Source organism: Aquarana catesbeiana, linkage group LG13, assembly GCF_042186555.1.
Source record: "Aquarana catesbeiana isolate 2022-GZ linkage group LG13, ASM4218655v1, whole genome shotgun sequence".
Lineage (NCBI taxonomy): Eukaryota > Metazoa > Chordata > Amphibia > Anura > Ranidae > Aquarana > Aquarana catesbeiana.
This window is the reverse complement of record NC_133336.1, coordinates 196253924-196277063: the sequence shown is the minus strand read 5'-3', so window position 1 is coordinate 196277063 and position 23140 is coordinate 196253924. Positions and strand designations below refer to the sequence as shown.

Here is a 23140-nt window from a genome sequence, read left to right as displayed (position 1 = left end):
ATTAGGATTAAAAAAAAAAAATGTTAAAACAAAAGTGGACTTGAAATAGACGAGCTAGGCCGCTCTCTGTCATCTTTCAAGGCAAAACGCAATTGCCAAATGTTTGATGTAACGCAATTATTTTTCCCTCGAAATAATTACAATGCAGGATGCATGCGTAAGTCTGTTACTCACACAGGGATTTTTATACACAACACGGGCAAAATCAGACATGGAAATCATTACATTAAAACACAGCTTCAAAAAAACGAAATACATCAACTTAACATGCCTTCTGCACATAGGGTTATCACAGATTATTAAACTGCTTCGTACCACTGCAGGGTAATTTGATACACAGAATAACATTCTTGTCTATATAGGCCAACTGTTCATATATAATATTTGAAAACAGATTTTTTTTTAATTTATTAACATATTTTTTTTTTTTTTATTATTAACCACAATTTTACAGTCAACTGTTAAAAAATGACCTTCAAATGCTTTGTCCTCAAATAGATAAACGTAAATAATATGTATTGGTTTACTTAAGGCTCCATCTACTTGAGTGTCAAGTCAACGGGGCGTTATGTTCACTACATCCATCCTACACGGATGGCCATCTGCAGTGCAGTAAATCTCTGATTCTCCAATAAGGAATGGGGGATTCTGTATATGGAGAGCAACAATCCAGTGCAGGCATGTACTTAGACATTTTTAGTCTAATTTCCAGGGGTTCCATGTCTTTGTACATGGAACTTGCCAGGGTGCCATTAAAACTATGTCTATTTCAATGTCAGAATCAAAATAGGATACAATTTAAAATAAAAATACCCATGGTAAATCAGCTATTTCAAAGCAGATAGAGGCCCACTGACCTAGCGGTGATCAGATCATTGTTTTCAGAAAGGTCACCTTATGAAGGAATGAAGGAACTTGTAAGGGTATTATGCCAAAGGAATTTATAAAATAATGGACACTCACAAATTGCATTGATTGGATCAGAAAGCATTCAGATTCCCATATTTTGAAAAATTTGTATGTAGATCTTTAAATAATTATTACATTTTAGATGAATTGTATGATTCTCATTGTACAAAGACTACATGGAACTATCCAAAGTAAACAAAAATTACCCAATTTGTCCAATTTGCTCATCATCATGCTGAGTGAGGAGGTCTACTGACTAATTTTTTTTAAACCTTAGGCAATATATATGGCACTTGGGAAACTGGAAAAAGATTTAATGGGCTTGTGAGATTAAAAAAAAAAAAAATTAAATAAATACAGGTTAAGAAAAATAGTGTATCTTTTAATGTTAGGGCATTAAAAAAAAACATTGAATCCATAGGGTATCTTAACTCCATTGCTGGCAAAAAAAAGGAAAACAAATCCTGTTCACAGTTAGTTCTCGTTCCCATTCTTGCTGGGATGGCAGCTAAGATTGCCAGAGTATTTTAATATCCCATATATCAAATTTTGTCAGAGGCGGAGGCCTCAGTATGAGCCACAGTCTCTTAATTACCTTCTGCATCCCCAACTCATTGGATAAGGCTTTGAATGTATTATTGCAATGTAGTGTTTAATATCATAAACGTGTGATTGGCCTATACATGTATTTTTTTTTAAAAACAAAAGCCAAAAAAAAAATATTTTTTGGGGTTTTTGCAATATAGTTTCTATAAGTGTTTAATATAATAAATGTGTGATTGGCCTATACATGTTTTTTTTTTTTTTTTAAATCAAAAGCTAAAAAATCCTTTATTTTTTGCATTTCTGCAATGTAGTGCCTATAAGTGTTTAATATAATAAACGTGTGATTGGCCTATACATGTTTTTTTTTTTTTTTTTTTAATCAAAAGCTAAAAAAAAACTTTATTTTTTGCATTTCTGCAATGTAGTGCCTATAAGTGTTTAATATCATAAATGTCTGATTGGCCTATACACATATATATTTTTTTAAATCATAAGCTTAAAAAAAGTTTTTTTTTGCATTTTTGAAATGTAGTGCCTTTAAGTGTTTAATATCATTAATGTCTCATTGGCCTATACATTTTATTTTTTTAAAATCATAGGCTAAAAAGTAAACTTTATATTTTCATTTATTGAGATTCCCATTAAAGCCTGGTGGAGGAGCCTTGGTGCAGTTTTGTCAGAGTAGTATTATTTAAAATTTTTTGATACATATAATGAAACATAAAACATCTTTTACTGAGATAACAGACATGGTATATAGATTTAATAAATTGTGACTCGGTAGGAGGCGGTATGCATCTCAGAACATTCTAGAATGTTAACATTGAAGCTGTCAAAAAAGTCATTAAATAATAATAATTTATAACATGATATGTAAAAACCCACTTCTCTAATAATGTGATGTAATAATATATGGCTACAGTAAAAAAAAAAAAAAAAAAAAAATTTTCCCCATGATGTATACATTAAACTCCATACAGATCAATTCCACATTTCTCTTGCCAGTTAAAAAATATGCCAAGCCTCTACATCATCTCATAAATAATTTTATTAATTGCATGCACCAAATCAACAATCGGTTATCAAGCCATTTTTGTACTATACAAATTTTTTTAAAGAGAAGAACAGGGTGTGTTTTTCATAAAATAGGTGCAAATATAGCATATAGAGTCATAAATCTACTAAAATAAATACTTAATTTTCAGCTAAGCTAGAATTAAACCAACAACACGCCATGTTTTGGCTCATTAGTCCATACAATTGACATCACAAGACTTGGTTTGGTCCATTGGTACCAGATAATGGTGAATTTACTGTTCTGGGAAAGGACTGGCTACCGCTTTTTGAAGTTCTACCAAAACTATTTTGGAAATTTTTAATTTAAAAATGTAGACTTTTTGAATTCAGATAGCAAAGGTTCCGAATTTTTGATGGGCCAAGTTATGGAACTCTTCTATCGCCATCTTAAAATATCAGCTTCCCTGCATATTGCTTCCCACAACAGTCACGTCATGGCCATTTCACTGGCGTACTTTCCATGGCCCTAAATCAATGGAGATTATAGATGTAATGAAAGTCCTTCGAACAATTAGATGACCAGGTTTTTAGGCAAGCAACCAGCCAATTACCGTGCATAATTTCGCAAACACATTTCGGAAACTGAGATACAGAATACATGTAGCACTGAAGACGTACAACACTACAAATTATGAATTTCTCGATGCCCTGGGAATCCAGAATATTCCATGTATTTTGAGGTATCAATGGGTATTACCCTCTAACCACTATATCCAATATACACCAAATTTTTTTTTTTTACTTGGTTGAGGGCAAATATAATTGTAGCAGATCTTCCCAAAAATCTCTGCCTTACTTACTTTCTTTTTTGAAGCATATTCTCATTCTCAAGAAATTCACAATATTTTAAACCCTCCATGTATAATTTTTAAAGTCAAGGATTTTTTTTTTAACTACAAGTTAGCAAACTCCTTGGGACTAATTAACAGTTCAGAACATCTTTCTCTCCATTGTATTACATAGTAATCTCATAAACTTCTGTCCCACTAGACTATGTTCCCTTTGCAACAGGTTTGAAGACGACTACTATAGTTTGGATACTATACTCATGTCTCCACACCAGTAAAAAAAAAAAAAAAAAAATCCCTTTTAATCACAGGCTTCAAAATAAATAATCAATTTATTTATTTTAAAAATTAATTCTGCTAGGTTTAACTACAGAAAAGTTTTTTTTTTTTTTTAACCCTCCACTGTCCCAATCTGATTAGGTCCAAGTTATTTATTTTTTTTTTTTTTGAATCACCCTCTCCAAATTACAACTTAACCCTATTAGCTGCGAGAGGGAGCAGCAATGAAGAGCGTTAAATATCCCTTGTCCGTGTTTAGCTCTTGTTTCAGCAGACCTTTTATTTTATGGCATTTTCTAACTGCATAATCCCCTTACTTAGGGGGGTGGGATTAAAAACCCAATCCTTCTCAGCAGGCAGAGACCTCTGGTCAAATGTCGCTTCCACAGACTGAACTAAAAAGTTTTCTTAGGATCCAGTCTAGTGGAAAACAAGTTAATTATACAGGCTAAATCAAAGAAGAGCTAAGCAAGTTTTTTTTTTTTTTTTTTTTTTTAACCACAACTCAACTAGCCCAACTGTCACAAACATGTAAAAAAAAATTGCATGTTGGTTGGTTGGGGTAAAATAAACCAATTAAATTAAAAAAAAAAACACAAATGATTAAAATATTTTTTTTTTGCAGGAAAAAAAAAGTTTGATTATACTGATTATTTGACTGAAAACTATTTATTTATTTATTTTTTGCTTGTTTTAATCCAAAAAAAAAGTTTTTTTATTTATTAAAAATGATTTAAAAAAAAAGTCTGTCAAAACTGTTGCATTTTAGTCCCAAGCTGGCTCCCAAACCAAAATATAAAGATTTGTTTTGGGGTAATAAATAAAATACCATATTCCATTCAGAGGGTTACAATGTGCCAATGTCCTTGCAAAGATGATTAGAAATTCCTGAAGTCATTATTCATACCAATCCAATCTGTAATTCACTTCCATATTTTAAAAGTCTGTCTTGGAAAGTATTTTTTTTTTTTTTTTATTCCTAATACCTGTTACACCCCAGCCAAGGCTTGATTCGAGAACAGTAGAGTCTTGGAACAGTCCATAATTTAGCAGGTAAGGTCGATCATATTTTATATACCTCATGGAAAGGTGGTTGATAAAAAGTCCTACCTCCAGATAATATTCCAGAAGCAAATTAACATACTTTTTTTTAACAGTCCATCAGCTCCAGGATGGTCCAGAATTCCTTCTTGTACCCCTTGACGTTTTTTCGGTGCCTTCTGCTGAAACCACCATAACTAGGCGCGTAATGGGGTTATTTTTACTTTCGGTTATCTAGCTTTATGAAGAATTGACAACACTCATACAGCTAGATAACCAAAGATAACAATTAACCCCTGTTCGTCCCAATGCCAGCGTCATCCTCCATGAGTTGTATTCCAGAGAGTTGATTTCTAATTTTAAAAAAATACAAACGTTACCGGCTTATAGGTAGAACACATTGCATAATCACAAACAGTTTCCTAGGCATCTACACGTTTATGACCTCCAAGACACAAAAAGGACAAAACAGCAAAAAAACGTTCTAGCTAAAAAAAAGAAAATAAAAAAAAAAAAAAAAAAAAGAAATTGCAATACCCAAGACCGCTACCTTGGCAAGCCTACAATGTAATAACGAATCACCTCGTCAGCCAAATGATGCAGCGAGCCCATCCTTCGATTATGATACAAAGGGAACCTCACAATATATGATCTAGATCTTCTGCACGACTCATTAATTAAAATTTATTAGCTCTCTCAGGAGTCAGACCTTGTGAAAAACCCAAGACCGTCTTCCGCTTCCAGATTGCCCACGCTCCACGCCGCGCACGTAGATTATTAACCACGTATCAAATCAGAACAAGATAAGAATGGTAATACACAATAATAGCTATTGAGAAGGCAGCGTTATGTAAGAGGTGTCAAGCTCAGCTGTTTTTTTTTTTTTTTTGTTCTTTTTTCCTTCCATCACGTCTTGGTGAGAAAATTCCCAAGGAATTCTAGCGTTAGCTGATTATAATCTGAAGCGTCTTATGCCAGAAAGAAAAAAAAATGAGATCATGCAGATCACTCTTGAATAAAGCCTCCGGGAAGACTGTTCACAGGGGTTAACACATTTCCCGAGATCCATCTGCCTCGATGGGTTCCCTCCTCGACCCCTCGGTAGCTCAGAGGTTGCGTCTGGCAATGTTGCTTCGTTGAAACATCTTCTGCTCTAGGGGGTGTTAGGGAAATGCATGCCCATTCATTCTTTTGCACACCCCTCCCTTTCCCTGGCTGTGATTGGCCAGAAGGCTGGGGATGTCAGCAGTCCTGACTTACTGCTGGCCTGTAGAAATTTTGTTTTGTCAGAGGGGGAGGTACTACGGGAAGGGGAAAAAAATGTATCCCTGGCCTTTGGACAGTACCTTCCCTTATGAAATAACCTGGCCAGGGTCCTGTATTGTCACCATACAAATGTTCGGATCTCCCAGCTTCCTTTGTTATCCACCAGCCACATTTAATAGTAGTCTTCAAGGCCAAATCTTTTACTGTAACCCTTCAGTGTTCATAGTTAACCCTTTAATGCTCAACCTGGCTACAAATTTGAAGCTTTAATATTGTATAAGTACTTTATTTACATGAATGTACTGATACCTTCATTGATCAATGCCCTGCCACAACAAGGATCGGCTTTTACGGTTCAGTCCACCCAGAGCTAAAATTTTGGTCATGTATAGATGATAATAGATTGGGTAACCTAGTTTTTTTTTTAATTAATACGGGACTCCAGTAGCTTGGGTAACCCAGTGGCTTCTTGGATGGATACGGGACTCCAGTAGGTTGGGTGACCCAGTGGCTTCTCATACCGATATGGGACTACTGTAGATTGGGTAAACCAGTGGCTTCTCATATAGATACGGAACCTCAGTATATTGGGTAAATCGGTGGCTTCTTGTATCAATACGGGACTCTGGTAGATTAGGTAACCCCGTGGCTTCTCAAATCGATACGGGACTCCAGAAGATTGGGTAACCCTGTGGCTTCTTGTAACGATACGGGACTCCAGTAGATTGGGTAACCCAGTGGCTTCTCGTATCGATACAGGACTCCAGTAGGTTGGCTAACCTAGTGGCTTCTCAATTTGATGCGGAACCCCAGTAGATTGGGTAACCCAGTGGCTTTTCGTATCGATAGAAGACTCCTGTAGATTGGGTAACCCAGTGGCTTTTCGTATCATACGGGACTCCAGTTGATTGGGTAACCCAGTGGCTTCTCGTATCGATATGGGACCCCAGTAGATTGGGTAACCTAGGGCTTCTCATATATATGCAGGACTCCAGTAGATTGGGTAACCCAGGGGCTTCTCGCATCTATACAGGACTCCATTAGACTGGGTAACTTAGGGGCTTCTCATATCTATGCGGGACTCCAGTAGATTGGGTAACCGCGGGGCTTCTCGTATTTATACAGGACTTCAGTAGACTGGGTAACCCCATGGCTTTTCGTCTCGATATGGGGCTCCAGTTGGTTGGGTAACCCAGTGGCTTCTTGTATCGATACCGGACCCAGTAGCAAGTATACCCTGCAGGAGATCCTGGCTCTATCATCCCCCTTCATAGATCTCCACTACAACTTTACAGAAAGAGGAGTCTCATTCCTCCTGCTGCACTCTGCATGATCATTAGGGTTACTTAAACATTAAGAAAAGAGAGTGAAAACTGATGGCAATGGTCACAAAAGCAGGGTAAATCACTCCACCACAGTATTGGAGAGACATATGGAGCTAGTGGAAAGCTGGTTTGGGCTTCATGCCTCATCAGGGATTGACTTTAAAAGCTTAGGAAAGGAGAGATGTCTTGCTCATATCAACCAACACTTGTCTTTCAAAACTGCATTATAGGAAGGCTATCTAGAATCCAAATATTTGCTAAGGGCAACCTACCTATTTTTATCTTCGAGTCTTAGATATGACTTATTGACCCTGATTTATTAAAGACATTCAGCTTGATAAATTTGAGAAGTGAATTTTCACTTTGCAAGGAAAGGGACCAAAAATTCACTCTGTGAAGAATATCCAAAACCATACAAGGACAATTCACCAGGCATGATTTTTGCTTGCATATGATTGGATAATTGAAGTCAGCAGAACTTCCTCACATCCACAAACCTAAGTGAAAAACACATTTTTCAAAGCAATTGCGCCCAATTCTTTAGCAAATCAATTCTTTAACAGAGAAAAATTCCTAAAAGGTCAAGATTTCATACAAACTGTCCCAAAACAAATAACTACTGCCTGCCAGTTTTAGGGTTTTTACTGTAACTTGTAGGTCCACCAACATCGGAGAGGAATAAATGGAGCAGGATCTGTTTCAATAAAGTGATTATGACAGCGGCCTAGTTGACTTATCAACCACGCTGGCCAAAGCCAACAAGATGTATGGCACAATAGTGACTTCCCTTGTTGGTCCATATCTAATGGTCAATGGATGAATGTTGACCGACATGGGTAATAGAAACTGAGGAACAGTCATTGCTCTTGTGTAAGTTGTTATTGTATGGCCTTATAGACTGAAGGGCCAGATGTGGGCCAGAAGGGCCTGATGAGGGCATACAAAATGTATGGGCAAACATGATAGAGGGCCAACTGAAGCTTAATACCTGAAAAACGGAGTGCAATGTGCAAAGGAACTCATAGAACCACTCATACTCATAAGAACCCATCATTAAACTTCACCTGAAAGAAATGAAATTGGTTGCTGCATGTTGTATATTCTCATTGCTCTCCCCAATGCAGTATGGAAAAATCCATGCTGCTTTTGCCTCTGTAGTTCCACTTTACCCTTGTTATACTGCCCTTATGTCATATAATACTATACATTTATTTTTACTTCTTTTTTTATTATTGGTATGTACTGTATATAGCGCCAACAATTTAGGCATGCCCATTGTGGTATTTATGAAAAAAGTCAATGACAAGAATCATCATTTTGTTTAGGAGTCGTGAAAGAGATTTTGTTTTCAGCTAAAGGTGTAACAACCTAGCCTATCAACTGTATATATATTTTTTTTATTTTTTTCAATAATATTTTATAATACTGACAGATCAGTCACAGCACTAGGGTAGTGTATTTTTTTGCTTATTTGTTTTTTTTTTTGTTGTTTTTTTTTTAAATTTCCAGCCACCATATTGGAAAGGCAAGGAGGTTTCCTCATCAATAATGCCTGATGTACGATGTATGTGGACTGAAATTACGTATTATCCCTTCCATCGTTCTGTGAGAATACTGTGTGATCATTTACAATGATCTCTGCCCCAATGGCTGTAAATATAACAAAAGATTCAAATCTGAAGGTAATGGAAATGGCAGTTGCCTTCCATGTGCAGACAGAGCCCGGTGTGATCACTATGAGGCCAATCTGCCTGGGCTGAGAGCCATTCCTGGAAAGAAGCTTCCTCTCTCATGGAACTAGCTTAGAAAGCTATCTGTCTATCTATCTATCTATCTATCTATCTATCTATCTATCTATCTATCTATCTATCTATCTATCTATTTATCTATCTATATTTTCCCATATCTTGACCAATCTACATTTAGTATCTGTCTATCTATCTATAGCTGGCGATATATTATACAATTTTCTTGTTCAATTTCCTTTATTTACTACTTCAACTATGTAATGGATGGACTGGCCTGATTGCATACAAATAGAAAGTGTTTAGGTGTGACCTCAATATTAGATGGTTTTGGTAAAGCTAAAGGAAAGTTGTACAAGAACATTGTATAATGTATGGCCAGCCTAACTGTCTATCTAGATATCTTGCTATCTTTGTATCTTTCCAACTATCTATTCCATATCTATCTATCTATCTATCTATCTATCTATCTATCTATCTATCTATCTATCTATCTATCTTTTTTTCCCTGTGATGCATTTCAGTACATGATAGAGTACAAAAATGCGAGTAACTGTAACATACACCTGAAAGTTTTTTTTTTTTAGGATTCTTATAGTATCTACAAACTCAACACCCACTCTGAACAGCTGCTGGATTAAATCCAAACACACAATCCTTATATCCAACAATGGGATCTGTAGATAATGCTCATTCATGAAGATTACACACAGGATTACGATACTTATTTTTTTTTAAAAGTGACAGTTATTTTCAGCTCAGTCTCAATTTGAAAATAACTGTCACATCTATCTATCTATCTATCTATCTATCTATCTATCTATCTATCTATCTATCTATCTATCTATCTATCTATCTTTCCTGCTATTCTGCTTACATCCAATAATGTGATCTGATGATGCTCATTTACAAAGATTACACACCAAGATTAGGATGATTTTCAAAGAAGTGACAGTTATTTTCAGCTCAGTCCCAATTTGAAAATAACTGTCACATCTATCTATCTATCTATCTATCTATCTATCTATCTATCTATCTATCTATCTATCTATCTATCTATCTATCTATCTATCTATCTATCTATTTTTTTTCTATAATCTATTTGATGATCTTTTTCACATTAATGCCTTTTATTATTCATTGTTTCTATTCTATGTTTCTAGATATGTTATTCTATTCTTTATCACCCATAGTTACATTCTTATCTTTTTTTTTTGTATGATGAGTTATACATTAATTATGAATGCAAATAGTGTATATTTTTTAATACATTTTCTCTTAGGCTACATGGATACCATGTGCAAAGTATTCTCTGTTATTAATTATTTCTAATGTAACGATGGTTCTTTGACCTTGGCCCACACTACATAATGCATACGTTATTGTTAATATACGTCTGCTGCATGTACCACTTCTGGAGGCAGGAGACCAGCTAATTAATCCATTCATGGAATGGGCAGGCACACTTCAAAAGGACTAACCAAACGGCGCGGCTCAATTTGCAATCACCGCGAGCCTAGATATTTCTACATACGTACGTTCCAATGCCTTCAACCTAGAGCCTTTAGAGAAATGCCAGGGTCTTATAACATTAGCCACAGATGAGATCTATTCTTGGAAGGGGCATTGGAGACTTTCATGACCCCCAGCAACTGAAATGCTATTAGACAAAATGGCTGCTGGTGTAGAGTCGTTGCATGGACCACCTTCCCTGTACAAATGTTTCCTTATAAAACTGCAAAAAAAATAAAAAAATACAAATCTGCAAACTGAAAGAAGGCCTTGCTTGTTTTTTTCAGTATGGCACCCTGGTGGGAATCTTGCCTGCTCAGTCAATCAAGTGTAAGCCAATATTTGCACCATTATCCAATCTAAAAATCTAAAAGAAGGAGGAGCCAGTGGGACTGATTTACTGAAAGGGCAGAGATTGATTACTTAGCTTAGTGAATTTGGTGCCTTTGAATATTTAATCATGTGCAAGGGAAATAAAAAAAAAAAAATGTGGCTGGCGCATGATTGGGCCAATCACGTGCACGTTCTCAGCTCCCTTGGTAAATCAACGCCAGTGAGTCTACATGGTTACTCCTGTTTTATGAGATCTCAGATGTACACCTCAAATGTCTTTTCTAATTTTTAAAACTTGACTTAAATATACAGGAGGTATGTGATCCTTGTGTATTAAATGTATCTTGCAGGCCCCTACCTGGGGTGGTTGTCCACAGGTATAGAAGGCAAGGCGCCACACTTAGCAAACATTGTAATTTTGAGTGCATACCATGACTTGGCGGGATTCATTTGACTTGGTATGGTCTTGAGGTACAGGATCAATGGTCAATGATTACTGGGCATGAGGAACTTGCATGTTGCTCTCCCTTTTGGATGCACATAGATCCTATACTGGTATAGATTATTTACACCATGGTGTTATCTAGAATGTTAACATTCTCTTTCTTTTGCATCGTTCCTCTTTCCCTCTACATCTCATTATTTCTCTCTGCAAATTTCTCTCTGTAAATTGCTCCTTCCCTCCTTCTTCTCTCCCTCCCTTTTTCCAAGTGTATTCTCCTTTCTCGTTCCTCTCCTCGATCCCTCTCCAAAACTCTTCTATAGCTCTCCTTTCTTCTCCTCTATCTCTATCCTCTCACCACCTCCATCCCTTCTCCACTTCCATCCTCTCTCCACCTCCATCCTATCTCCACCTCTCTTCCCCCTCCATCTACATCCTCTCACCACCTCCATCCTCTCTCTGCACTTGCATCCTCTCTCCACTTCCATCCTCCCTCCACCTCCATCCTCTAACCACCTCCATCCTCTCACCACCTCCATCCTCTCTCCACCTCCATCCTCTCTCCACTTTCATCCTCTCTCCACTTTCATCCTCCCGCCACCTCTCTTCACCTCCATTATATCTCCACCTCCATTCCCCTTCCATCTGCATCCTCCCACTACCTCCATCCTCCCTCCACCTCCATCCTCTCTCAACCTCCATCCTCTCACCACCTCCATCCCCTCTCCATCCCCATCCTCTCTCCACCTCCATCCTCTAACCACCTCCATCCTCTCACCACCTCCATCCTCTCACCACCTCCATCCTCTCTCCACCTCCATCCTCTCTCCACTTTCATCCTCTCACCACTTCCATCCTTCCTCCATCATCTCTCCACCTCCATCCTATCTCCACCACTAGTCCACTATTCCCCCTCCATCTCCATCCTCTTGCCACCTCCATCCTCCCTCCATCTCCACCATCCCATCACTCCATCCTCTCTCCACCTCCATCCTCTCACCACCACCATCCTCTTTCCACCTCCATCCTATCTCCACCCCCATTCCCCCTCCATCTCTATCCTCTTACCACCTCCATCCTCTCTTCACCTCCATTATATGTGGACCTCCATTCCCCCTCCATCTCCATCCTCCCACCACCTCCATCCTCCCTCCACCTCCATCCTCCCTCAACCTCCATCCTCTCACCACCTCCATCCCCTCTCCATCCCCATCCTCTCTTCACTTCCATCCTCCCTCCACCTCTCTTCACCTCCATTATATCTCCACCTCCATTCCCCCTCCATCTCCATCCTCCCTCCACCTCCATCTCCCCTCCACCTCTATCCTCTCACTACCCCCATCCTCTCACCACCTCCATCCTCTCTCCACTTCCATTCTCTCTCCACTTCCATCCTCTCTCCACTTCCATCCTCCCTCCACCTCCATCATCTCTCCACCTCCATCCTCTCACCACCACCATCCTCTTTCCACCTCATCCTATCTCCACCTCCATTCCCCCTCCATATCTATCCTCTTACCACATCCATCCTCACTTCACCTCCATTATATCTCCACCTCCATTCCCCCTCCATCTCCATCCACCTCCATCCTCCCTCCACCTCCATCCTCCCTCCACCTCCATCCTCCCTCAACCTCCATCCTCTCACCACCTCCATCCCCTCTCCATCCCCATCCTCTCTCCACTTTCATCCTCTCTCCACTTCCACCCTCCTTCCACTTCTCTCCACCTCCATTATATCTCCACCTCCATTCCCCCTCCATCTCCATCCTCCCTCCACCTTCATCCTCCCTCCACCTCCATCCTCTCACTACTTCCATCCTCTCTCCACCTCCATTCTTTCTCCACTTCCATCCTCTCTCCACTTCCATCCTCCCTCCACCTCCATCCTATCTCCACCTCCATTCCCCCACCATCTCTATCCTCTTACCACCTCCATCCTCTCGTCACCTCCATTATATCTCCACCTCCATTCCCCCTCCATCTCCATCCACCCTCCACCTCCATCCTCTCTCTCCCTCTTTCTTCCCTCCTCATGCTCTTTTCCTGTCTACCTCCTCCTCTTTCTTTCTTTCTTTCTTTCTTTCTTTCTTTCTTTCTTTCTTTCTTTCTTTCTTTCTTTCTTTCTTTCTTTCTTTCTTTCTTTCTTTCTTTCTTTCTTTCTTTCTTTCTCCTTCCTTGTTTCCTCTTCCCCAATCTTGCCTCTTTCTTTCTTTCTGCCCCCCCCCCATTTATTTTATGCTTCACTTAAATTGCGCCCCACCCCCCCTCCAACTGGCTAATTGAGCACCTATAGTATTAAAAAACTAACATTTCAGACAAAAAATCCATGCGTTCCTATAACTGTGAAGCATTTGTTCCTCTTGAGTATCATTTCTTATTGCATTGATCATCCTGACCTCACAAAACACAGCGTCCTTACATAATGGGGTTATTTAATAACATAGTACAGAGAAATAAAAAAAATAAAAAGTGCACAGTAAACTATACCAGCCAATTAGCCTAAAGATGATGAATCTATAAAAGCTGATATTTGATTGGTTGGTATGGGTTGCAAAATGTAAATGGTCATAGATAGGCTCAAGGGTTTTAAAAGGCAGCATGTCAATGGGCCAATAAATGTATGAAATAATTAAGAATTAATAATTACATACACACTTACCTAAACACACATTTTATAACCTAATTAGTACAAGGTGACAATTTTTTTTTCAACAGCATTTGATACAAAACTTGGACCCGTGGGCGCACTGTAGTTTATCAGATCAATATCATGGTGCATCTTTCAAGGCATTTCCATTCTATGCTAACAACAAAGCTAGAATTGGTGAAACCTAAACCCTTTTGTGTTTTCATGCAAAGCTACACTCCCCCTTGGTTTTATAAGACTGATGTATTAACTGCTCAGGGATGCTTAAAAAAAATAATAATAATTACAGCCTCCAGAAAATCCTTTTTTCCCATCATACACTCCCCATGTGCTCTTCTCATTCAAGAGATTTTTTTTTTTTGCATTTTTATCTGATATATTAGGTTCATTTTACTCCATGTATTTAATTTGCTAATGTTTATACATATTGCTTTTTTTTATCAGGATCTACTTAAAGAAAATTTTGGGAAGAAGGGTATATTGATGATTTGTTTAGAAAAACAGTATCCACCAAACAAGTTAAAAAATATTAGTGTAAAAAATGATTTCTATTTCTTTTTTAAATCCTGCAAATATTTTGCTTAGATGATTAGTCTGCTATAAATATTAAAGTCTGTGGGCCCTAAAGTGCCTTTATGTATTTTTACATCATACACACTAGATTAGACTGTTAATGTACTTTATACTGTGGTTCTCTTTAGTTAAAAAAAATAGAAATTAAAAATAATTAAGAAAAAAAAACTGTTGGCCCTATAGTGCCTTTATTCATTTTTACATCATGCATAGTGGATTACACTTTTAATGTACTTTATACTGAGATTCTCTTTATTTAAGAAAAAATAAATAAAAAATATTTAAGAAGAAAAAACCTGTTGGCCTTATAGTGCCTTTATTATTTATTCATTTTTACATCATGCATACAGGATTACACCTTCAATGTACTTTATACTGAGGTTCTCTTTATTTTAAAAAAAATATATATATATTTAAACAAAAGGCTGTTGGCCCACTGTTAATTTACAAAAGAAATAAAGAATAATTAAGAAAAAAAACAGTTGGCCCCATAGTGCTTTTATTTATTTTTACATCATGCATACTGGATTACACGTTTAATGTACTTTATACTGAGGTTCTCTTTATTTAAAAATATACAAAAGAAATAAAAAATAATTAAGAAAAAAAAACTGTTGGCCCTATAGTGCCTTTATTAATTTTTACATCATGCATACTGGATTACACTTTTAATGTACTATATACTTTATACTGAGGTTCTCTTTATTAAAAAAATAAATAAATACAAATTATTTTAAAAAAAAGGCTGTTGGCCCACTGTTAATTTTCTCTATACTGGTGTTCTCTTTATTAACCAAAAAAAAAAAAAAAAATAATAAAAAAAAACAAAGAGGACCCTTAAACTTCCCATTGTTGCATTTCAAAAACTATTCTAGAGTAACATCGGTGTTAAATAAGCATATGTATAGAAATTAAAATGGCTGTATTACTCAGTAACAAAGGCCATTTAAAAAAAAAAAAATGTTGTATTGCACCTAATTTTTTTATTTTAACAGAGATTTGGATTAGAATATTTTATGGGTTTAGCTAACACCAAGCTGTCATGGTTTACCCAGGAACCAAGTGAAAGAACTTGCCACCAACAAAGATCCACTCAATGTAACATACTTCTAGACCTGAGGCCCACAAGAACACCCAAAAATACAAACGTACGCAGCATGGACTGTCACTGTATATTTTGGCATGCAGATACATAGGCTGCCCTCTCTCAATTTATATATATATATATATATATATATATATATATATATATAGTAATATATTCTGTAACAACCCAAGGCTGCAGAAAATAATAACATCATCTCATTATTAATCATTAAGCACCCTCTATGGCAGTTATCAAGAAAAAAAATTACTATGCAAAACCAAAAAGTGACAGTATTCTACAAGGGACTGTTTTATACACACGTTACATTTTTCTAAATATACTGATATGATACTAAAAAAGCTGTTAGAAATACAGTATATATTATATATACAGTATATATACAGTATATATAGAGAGCTATATATATATATATATCTATATATATATATAGATATATATATATAGATATAGATAGATATCTATATCTATATATATATAGATATAGATCTATCTATATCTATATATATATATCAGAGTTAAACATCCCAATGTTATATTCATACTAATATTGTATATAATATATTGCATACATTGTATTACTTATTATAATTTCCTATAGAAACCTATATTATAAAGATAAATAGCCATTCATACCTTTCATTTCTGATTCTCCACCCATGGGGTTCTAAAAAAAATATATATATATATATTATGGCAACCAATCTATTTCTATATTAGAGTTTGCACAGTCATCATTCCACCTGGCCTATATCACCCACTAGCAACCTCAAAGAAAAATACCCTCCAAATGAATTAAAATACAAGCTTCTCAAACACATTTTCTAACCAGTATATTCTATCTATCTATCTATCTATCTATCTATCTATCTATCTATCTATCTATCTATCTATCTATCTATCTATCTATCTATCTATCTATCTATCTAACTATCTATCTATCTATCCACAAAACATTGGTTTGGGGAGGGGCCTACTCATTCACAGTTTGAGAGGCCTGTCAAAAGTCCTTTTTATACTGATTTTTTTATCTGCATAAAAAAAAGAAAAATAAAATAAAAAATAAATGTTACAATTTTAAATGGTCTTAAGATATTTTAAAAAAGCACAATGAGTGCATTGAAATTCTGTATTTCTGGAATGTTATAAATGGATTATAAAGGAATCTCAAATTTTTAATTCTGTAATTTGAAATATTTAAAGCCTATTAAAATCACAACAAAAACATAATAATAATAATGTAATAATAATAATGATAATAATAATAATAGTAATAATAATAATAATGAAAATACTAATATCAACAAAAACAATAATAATAATAATAATAATAATAATAATAAAGTAATAATGCTAATAATAGTAATAATAATAATAATGAAAATACTAATATAGAAATATGAAAATATAATAGAAATAGAAAATAGAACTATGCCTAAACTCTGGATTCCTGCATAAAGGCCTAATGGTAAATTTAAAAGATTCCAGAAATTGGCCATTCTTGTTTATTCAGTTCGAAAATTGTATTATTCTGAGCACTACCTTTTGTCTGTCTATTTATTTAATGTATCTTTAATTTCTGCTCTGCTTTATGTAACCATTTATTTGTAAAAAATGAACAAAAAAGCTATATCATGTAACATTTATATACATTTCACAAAATTAAGAGTAAGACACATCATTCAGACCATAATAAAAAAAAAAAGCATTTAAAAAAATGCTGTTAATATCAAACAATTCCCATGGAATATTACGTAACTGGTTTCCAAATCTGAAAGCTTCCAAAATCACACTCTCCAATTTTTCTATCTAAATTGCCAAAATTGGAAATTTGCTCTACAAGCAAAAAAAAAATATTATACACCCAGCACTCGACCTTATGTTAATTAGCAAATTTTATTGTTTTTAATTAACCCTGCAACTGGAAGAGGTTTTATTTCTTGACCATAGATTTTCTTTTTTAATTATGATGCACAATGGTCACCCACTTCAGTCTGAAATGACATGGTCCTCGGACGCATAGAGAAGGTAAACAAGATGTCATTCCTCGTCTTAGGCCTTTTCTTTAAGCATAATAGGGGGCCCATCTTTTTTTTTTTTTTTTGCTGCACTATTCCAGTTTGTCTCTCCCACCCTCAGTCCCTTTAAATTAAGATGCCAAGTGCAAGCATGGAAGATTATAATGAGACCCGAGGTACTGTGAATGCTGCTAATTCTTGTGTGTGAAACTCGGGTCTTTTAATCGGAGGCTGAGGGATCTTAAAAGGCTAAATCTTTGTGGTGATTATAACTAAAAAAAAAAAAAAAAAATCCTCGCCTACTGCTATGGGAGATTTATAAGAGCTGTGATTATGTTATTGTTGCTATTTGACAGTCCTGACCCAAAAAAAAAATGCTGATCAGCCGTAGGATTCTGAAAGCAACTGGTTAATCTAAAAAAAAAAATAAAAAAATAATTAAAAAAATTCACCATCTTAATACTAGGGCCCTTGAAATTTTGCCTAAAATTCTTTTCCAGCCTAAAATTAAAAAAATAATGAAGATTAAAAATAAATAAAAAAAAATAATAAAAAATGATACTCACGGTGTACCGTTAGCATGTCGCCTGATGGATGCATCGTTCTTGGAGATGCTAGCAAAATGAGTTTTTTCTCCAACATCCTACCCTCTTGTGGCCGTTGGTTGCATCTCTCGGTGACGTAAAAAGGTGCTATCCATTCAGAACGCTTCTCTGCAGCTTTTTTTTTTTTTTTTTTTTTTTTTGAGGTTCTTGGAATCCCTCCTTTTTTTTCTTCTCGTGTATGCTGCTGCACAACCTTATGCACCAAAAAAGTTGAGCCTTCACATAAAAAAAAAAAAACGATAACACAACCTCCTTTTAGCCACGGCAGAGATACAGAAGACCAACACAATGACATAGGCTTCACGAGCCTTTTTGCCCCCAAACCTCACAGGAAAAAAAAAAACGAGTGAAAGACAATCATGCCATGGGTCTTTTCACCTAAATACTGCTTTATCCGTTGGCTCCTCCTTGCATTCCTTTGGGTTTGGCCCAAGGAAAATGTTGATTGGGGCATCGCTGAACAAGGGGGAGTGGTTGGAATAGAAAATAGAGGTATGGGAAGTCTTGGAGACACCTAACACAATGCAACCCCCTCCCTCTTTCCTCACTCCAGTACTTAATGATTCCTCTCAAGCAATTATTTTCTTGGGAAAGAATTTTTTTTTTTTTTTAAGGGGAAAACTGGAGCACAGTCATGAAAGAACACTCAGCAAAATTTAGCACTCAGAAATTTATCTCAGGAAGTGAAGGGAATTAGCCTTGTACAAAGTTCAAATCTCAAACCAAGCTCTGGTCAAGAAGACGAAATTAACATATGAAAAGAGCTGTTGGGGATTGTTGGCTTGACTGGGCATAACTTCCTTCAAAAGTTCTTTTTTTTTTAATTTTTTTTTTTTACAGTTTGCTTCCACTTATGTGTAATAATTGTTGGCCATCCAACAATTGGCCTTCTTTCCTTGTTTTTTTTTTTTTTTTTTACCTACTTGGAGTTTATTAATTGTCCGCCACACAGGTCTGGATCTGCATTTTTTAATGTCTGGTTTCCAGGGCTAATTTCGAAACTCTCTTTGGAAGCTGGACTAATGGTCCGTAGAAAATGCACAATGAATTCACTTTTCTGTCTTCTTGCATGGGAACTCAGTACGTCCTGAACTTGACAGGCAGTCTACTGAATGTTAATGAGATGTCTCAAGTTCATTGTCAAAAGGCCCTCGCAGACACCCTGTTCTCTCCCATAGACAGCCTTCAATTCCAACGCTTGTTTTGTTCCAATGACTAAACCCTTGTGAGTGTGTGTGTTTTTTTTTTTTTTTCTAATGCATTTGAAGTATCCAGACTTCCATACTGGCATAATTAGCCAAGAAAATTTGCATGGTCGGTCCTTCCAGTTAAATAAACAATTCTCATACTTACGCCTTCAAAACAACAGCTCCTGCCAAATGGGTCTACCATATCTCCTCAGCTCTGATTCTGGATACATGGATAGAAAGAAAATACAGATACGTGATACAGGTACTGGGCTGTATTTTTTTTTTTTTATGAAAAAAAATTCAGCATGCTTTATTTTAATGTAGGATTCTGAATGAGAGTCATCTTTATTTTTTATATTATTATTATTATAATTAATACTATCCAAATATTGGTTGTAATTAATATTTATTATTATTATTATATAAACAAATAATATTTTACCTCTCAGTTTCCACTCTACATACATACACACATAAACACACACACAGAACACATATACACAGAGAACACACAAAACACACACAGAACACATTTACACAAAAACACACAGAGAACACACAAAACACATACACACAAAACACACACACAGAACACACAAAACACACACAGAACACATATACACATAAACACACAGAGAACACACAAAACACATACACACAAAACACACACACACACACAGAACACACAAAACACACACAGAACACATATACACATAAACACACACAGAGCACACAAAACACATACACACAAAACACACACACACAGAACACACAAAACACACACACAACAAAAACTTAATATGCATCGTTGACTTTGGCTTGGCTTTAGACAATTTAAAAAAAAAAATTTAAACAATATTAAAAAAAAAAATTTAACTATATTCAAAAACTTTTATACTCCCATTTTTTTATTTTTGCATTTTGTACAACGCTTAAAAAGGTTTTCATTTTTTTTTTTTTGTACGTAACTCTGATACCCTAACTATGTACTAATATTTTCTCACCAAGTTGGATAAATTAAGCCTCTTGTGTCTCTGGCTTTTGTTCAGACAAATCTTTTCATATTGTTAGCACTCCCTGGGAGCTGATTTAAACACGCCTTCCCTAGACCCACGTGAGCTCCCCCCCTCTCTCTCTCCAAACCACCTTAAAAAATGCTCATTAGCAAAAAGCTAAGAAGAGGATAATTATAATTAAAAACAGACACCTCTTGATTGCTTTTCCTTTTTTTTTTTTAACAAAATTATTTGAATCTTTGGTTTTTACATTTACCATTTTTTAAAATTAATTTAGACCCTAAGGTCTCTAATGCAACTAATACATTTTTTTTTAAAGCACAGGTCTTAAAATTTCTACAACAAGAACGAACATATCCTTACCAGCCCTAATATTTTTTGCACCCCATGATACTTATTTTTTTTTTCTGCTTTACAGTCCCCCCCCACCTTCCCCACTGAGCCAAGAACCTTTTGTATGCATAAAACAGCTTAAAAGACCATATTACAGGCTTACCTAGGTAAAGATGCACCTTGCAGAGAGTCTTTCTACAATCCCAAAAGATGTCTTTTGTTCTTCTTGTTTTCATTTTTTAGCTGTATTTTCATAGCTTTTTTTTTTTTTTTCCCTTGCTCTTCTTATTCTCATGAGGGGAGATGATCTTCAAGAATATTGCATCGCTCTGGAGAGGGGAATGAAGCACTGTGCAAGAAAAAGAGGAGATTGGCATGGCGTAAGGATACATGAACTACAAAGGGATGCTCCACGTAGCCTATACGTAAAGTATACGTATTATATTTAAAAAAAAAAAAAAAAGAAAGATGATATGCAGATGTTGGAAAGGGTGGCCTTACCCACAGTATTGATATATGTTTTTTTTTTTTTTATAAGTGGGAGGGGGAGTAAAATTACACATTTTTACTCAGTTATGCATTTATTGTAATCGAGCCTCTGCTGCCATGCATATCTGCCTGGTAATTATATGCTCATTAGCATATATGCAAATTGTCAATCTATGCACACGGTGGGTGTGCACAGAATAATTTAACCATTACAAAAACAGCTGTATTTTCCCAGACTATATATATATATATATATATATATATATATATATATATATATATATATATATATGGATTAGCATACAAAAAATAAAACCTAAATCTAATTTAATTTACATAAGAATATAATAATACATCCATGTTTCACTTGCTTAGGAAATATTGATAGTCATGGATGCCCATCCAACAGCAATAATATGTCATATTTTTTACATTTAGATTAACATATTTTTTTTTTTTTATCCTTGCTATCATATACTATTATTGTTAAGACACACTTTATTTTATCATACCCTCAACAGTATGATCTTTATTGAAAACATCCGAATAATAGATAGATTTTTGGCATGTATTTTTAATGATAGGATCGCGTGGCATAAATAATGTGTTGGTAGGATGAATACGTTGCACATCAGATTGTGCCATTGTAAAGGATTTCCAAGTGTAACAGAAGACCGGCATTGACACAAGGCTACAAGGCAAACACAAATGGTGGTTTTATTCAGAGGCATTATAATACACACTATTGTAGCAGGAACTATTCATGAAAAGTTTTTTTTTATTTTTTTATTTTAGAGCATGATTTACATTTTTTAAATTTTTTTTTTTATTATTAATGTTTTAAATGTTAAAAATGGAAAGTGGCATTTCAATATATCATATAGGAAGTGTTTTTGACATTCAGAACTATCATTTAAATCAATTACTAAAAAAAAAAATTCCAAGAATAAACCCATCTTCCCCAAGGAGGGGGTGGTTTTGTTTAATCCCTTATAGATTTAGAACAGATCTACTTCATTTATTCAGTTAATGTAAAATATAATTGATTACAACCTTGAGACATTTTAGAATCATTTTGAAATAATACTCGGATTTTACTTTTTTTTTTTTATTGTAGTATAGTTTTTTTTTATATTCAAAAATATTCATATTAAAAACTTTTTGTCGATAGGTGTAATTGTATGGTTTATATGGTGTATAAAGGATTTATGCTGATTTATGTAACTTTTGTATATTTTTTTAGTTCTTTTCTTGTCGAATTGGAAAAGTACTCTAGCAGAGAGTATTATTTTTGCTGGTTTTTGTACCTTTTGTATATTTTTTTAGTTCTTTTCGTGTCCATTGGAAAAGTACCATAGCAGAGTGTATTTTTTTTTGCTTATTTTTTTAACTTTTGTATATTTCTTTAGTTCTCTTTGTGTCCATTGGAAAAGTACCATAGTAGAGAGTATTTTTGTTGCTGGTTTTTGTACCTTTTGTATATTTTTTTTCATTCTCTTCATGTCCATTGGAAAAGTACCATAGCAGAGAGTATTTTTTTTTTTGCTGGTTTTTGTACCTTTTGTATATTTTTTGAGTTCTCTTCGTGTCCATTGTAAAAGTACCATAGCAGAGAACATTTTTGTTGCTGGTTTTTGTACCTTTTGTATAGTTTTTTTAGTTCTCTTCATGTCCATTGGAAAAGTACCATAGTAGAGGGTATTTTTGTTGCTGATTTTTGGGACTTTTGTATATTTCTTTAGTTCTCTTCATGTCCATTGGAAAAGCACCATAGTAGAGAGTATTTTTGTCGCTGATTTTTGGAACTTTTGTATATTTATTTTAGTTCTCTTCATGTCCATTGGAAAAGTACCATAGTAGAGTGTATTTTTGTTGCTGATTTTTTTAAACTTTTGTAT

The 23140-nt window shown here is 35.2% G+C and overlaps 1 long non-coding RNA gene across 2 annotated transcripts; it reads right to left on the bottom strand.

Moving 5' to 3' along the window:
- Window positions 1–3207: 3207 nt before the first annotated feature.
- LOC141117348 (uncharacterized) lies at window positions 3208–21478 on the bottom strand. 2 transcript variants are annotated; one of them, XR_012237143.1, is made up of 5 exons: window positions 20917–21471; window positions 19568–19624; window positions 18176–18430; window positions 16228–16258; window positions 3208–4993 (listed from the first exon to the last, which is right to left on the bottom strand). It is a non-coding gene; the product is annotated as an uncharacterized lncRNA (long non-coding RNA). The 2 variants fall into 2 exon arrangements; XR_012237142.1 differs by having other exon boundaries at window positions 18176–19624; window positions 20917–21478.
- Between the last annotated feature and the right edge of the window lie 1662 nt (window positions 21479–23140).